The following is a 3,967-nucleotide window of genomic DNA, read 5'->3' on the forward strand; positions in this document are numbered from 1 at the left end:
GGTTAGTGGATGTAGCACAATTGGCCTATTTTCCCGCCAAAACTCAAACTTCTGGCCAGTTTTTCTTGAGGTTAGGTTAGTGGACGTAGCACAATTGACCTATTTTCCCGACAAAAGCCGCCATCTTGGATGACGTCATGTGCTGTTGCCAAGTCTACATGCCACCATCTTGGATGACGTCATCGTCGCCATCTTGAATAAATTTGGCAACAATGGAGAGTGGGGTGAAGTGAAGGTTGTCCCCCTACTCTTGAATATTCCCCTGCTAACATGCAGGGTCCATGGAATCATGAGCTTGTCTCCCTACCCGTTCACGTCCATCTGCTCGATACAATTTGAAACGAGAATCGTTCGACCAGGCAACATGTTTCCAGTCATCAACAGTCCAATGTTGGCGTTGACCGGCACAGGCGAGGCGTAAAACTTCGTGTCGTGCAGTCGTCAAGGGTACACGAGTGGGCCTTCGCCTCCGACAGCCCATATCGATCTTGTTTCGTGGAATGGTTCGCACGCAGACACTTGTTGATGGACCGGCATTGAAACTGCAGCAATTTGCAGAAGGGTAGCACTTCTGTTACTTTGAGCGATTCTCTGCAGTCGTCGTTGGTTCCGTTCTTGCACCACCTTTTCCCGGTCACAGCGGTGTCAGAGATTGGATGTTTTACCGGATTCCTGACATTCACAGTACACACATGAAATGGTCACACGGTAAAATTCCCACTTGATCGCTACCTCGGAGATGTTGGGTCCCATCGCTCGTGCGTCGATTATAATGTCACGTTAAAACTCACTTAAATCTTGATAACCTGCCATAGTAGCAGCAACAATCGATCTAAGAACTGCGCCAGACACTTGTTGTCCTAAAAGAGCGTTGCGGATCGCAGCGCCGTATTCTGCCTGTTTACATATCTCTTTATTTGAATATGCATACCTATGGTTCAAATGGCTCTGAGCACTATGGGACTCAACTGCTGAGGTCATTAGTCCCCTAGAACTTAGAACTAGTTAAACCTAACTAACCTAAGGACATCACATATATCCATGCCCGAGGCAGGATTCGAACCTGCGACCGTAGCGGTCTTGCGGTTCCAGACTGCAGCGCCTTTAACCGCACGGCCACTTCGGCCGGCTATGCGTACCTATACCAGTTTCTTTGGCACTTCAGTGTGTATTAATAGCATTCGCTTTTTGGTTTGCGTCTGAACTGTCCAGGTGCAATATCTAAGTCTGTCAATTGCTGTTTCGTTTGGTCCCCTTTCAGTTTGATGTTGGTTGAGTTTTCAGTCATGTTTTCTATAACCAACCCGCTCTTTATTTCACTGAAGGGTTCCACTCGATTTTTTTAAGATTTTCTAGCGCAGCAGCTGTGTTAATAAAGGTTTTGACCGCTTGCCCATTTCTCCCGGGGTCCCATTTGATGTGTTTCTGCGTGGACAGGTGTTGTTTATCTAGATTATTGTGTATTTTCTTTTAATATCACTGGGTGTTCCATTTCAAAATTTTAAGTAGAATTTTCTCGTTGGAGAATCGTTTTTATATCTGACGAAAATTACTGACATATTTATGAGCAAGTTATTACAGAAGATTTAACAGCTCGAGGGATTACGCTTGTGCTATTGTGTTGGTACCCCCCTTGTAAACTCCTTGCGCAGACAGATGCAAATGCGGCTCTTGTATAGTCTTTCGGAAATTATTTTGTCAAGTTTGAAATGAATTTCTGTGTAGCTATTTACTGTGGACTTAATTTGAAACGAAGTTAATGGTGAAGCACGACTGGTACTTCAAAAATGTTCAAATGGCTCAGAGCACTATGGGACTTAACTTCTGCGGTCATCAGTCCCCTAGAACTTAGAACTACTTAAACATAACTAACCTAAGGACATCACACACATCCATGCCCGAGGCAGGATTCGAACCTGCGACCGTAGCGGTCGCTCGGCTCCAGGCTGTAGCGCCTAGAACCGCACGGCCACTCCGGCCGGCACTGGTACTTCATGTGTCGTCTTTTGTAAAGGTTTTAAACTGTTTCTCGGGTAAATGATTGTTTTGGTAGTTTGTTCTGTTAATCTGGTACATAGTTGACTTGTTATATAATTGTGAACTAGTTCTTTTTCTGGCGAGTGTAACTGCATTAAAATTTACTTCAATCGACTGTACGTATGGGAAAATAATATGAAAATTATTTTAGAAAGAGTCACAGCTCAAGTCGAGCTCACCTCTCCCTTTATTGGAATAGAATTCCTGCCGGTTCAGTGTAAGTTAGAGTTTATGAACAACTATATCAGTGACGAAGTAATTCCAAGAGTTCAGCTAGTTATAAGAGACTGCAGAATGTTTGCAGAGTTTGAGACAGAAGTAATGAAGTAATGAAACAGTACTGGTCAACTGCAGAACAAAACAAAGTGTAGACTATAAAAGCGCCACATCTGTCAGTTAAGCGATTCCAGACGTACTCGGCGTACTTTAATGTTATTTTGAAACGCATTCAGCAGCTGGATCCACAACAATACTGGCGAACTAATACAGCTCTCCATCAATACAATGCCCATGGAACACACTCTGTATAGAGAAAGTTCTTGTAGAAGTTTTAAAACTGATCCTAAAAGATCTGGACGAATGCGTGAGAGAGGTAAGAAGAATTAAGTTTGTGACAGATAGACAGTAATTCACATGAGAATGAGCACGTGGTTGAGAATTTTAGGGGGAGGAACAATAACACTGTACAGAAACTGAGAGGAAACTGGCTCAGTCAGAGATCAGGAAACAATGGTGATAGATTCCATCAACCAAACGCTTCATAAGGACAGTCGAGAGAGTGAAGAAACAGAGGCGTGGAGATAATAGAGATTCGAGATTCAGCTCTAAACCAAATCGGCAGGCTTGTCTGAAACCTGATTAGAAAATGAAACTAGATAAGAACCGAATTTACACACTAAATATGCCAAAATATGAAGATGTCAGCGGTGACCTACTGGCCAAGATGGGCGACACGCAGGTGACAGAGCTCCCGCTGTAATGATAAGATTAGGTACGAGAGAAGATTCTGCTACTCTGGATATGAGGAATCTTGTAAATAGTATGTCAGAAGCCATGTTTTTGGCATATGAACAGGCGGAATAGTGGGCGCTTTCCCATCACAGAAAACCACGGTAAGAGGGAAAACTGTTCAGGCAAAGCACAAGTAAGCTTTGCCTCGGAATGTTCGTGGTGAATGCTACCATAATTCCGTAGCTGACTACACAGGTCATTTTTGCGGTAGAATTTATACGACAACATGTCACAGTATAGACACAGCAAGACACGAGATTTCCATCACTAGAGCAAAGCTAAATATTACACTCTTTTTCAAGAGCACAGAGCCAAGTAGAAATGCTCTGGAACACTGCCTTGCGATTTCGGCATTGTAAAAAAGGATAATTCAGCGTACTACAGCTGCTCGCAGGCATAAAGATTTGCAAAAACACGAACGAGATGCTACGAAATATTATCAAATTCTCAGTAAGACAGAAGCGAAGGTCTCAGAGAAACAAGACAGCCCAGATGACGGTCATGAGGAGCTCAAGAACATTTTAATCGAGCACACACTTCTCAGAAAGGTGATGTTAAGAATTTTACAGGAGTAATGTTCACAAAAAATTTCGTCAGTCGTTGCCGTATTCCCCCAGTCTACAAGGAATAGGTGGAAGAAAATTCAAGAGATGCTGGAACAAGGCGTGGTAGAGATAGAACAGCTACAACAGTTCCCTGCCGCGAGTACCAAAAAAGGATCGCTCTATCATACTGGCGCTAAATTCCCGTCAAATAAATACAATAATTTTACCTAAAACATGTTCCGAGTCTCTAGAATAATTGCTTCAGAGATTCCATGGCAAGAGTACCTTTTGGTGATCTATTTATGAGAAAGTTTCTGGCAGGTCGAACTAGACCCCACTTGCTGGCCGTACACTGATTTCTTATGCTGCGGCAA

This window comes from Schistocerca serialis, chromosome 1 (assembly GCF_023864345.2).
Source record: "Schistocerca serialis cubense isolate TAMUIC-IGC-003099 chromosome 1, iqSchSeri2.2, whole genome shotgun sequence".
Lineage (NCBI taxonomy): Eukaryota > Metazoa > Arthropoda > Insecta > Orthoptera > Acrididae > Schistocerca > Schistocerca serialis.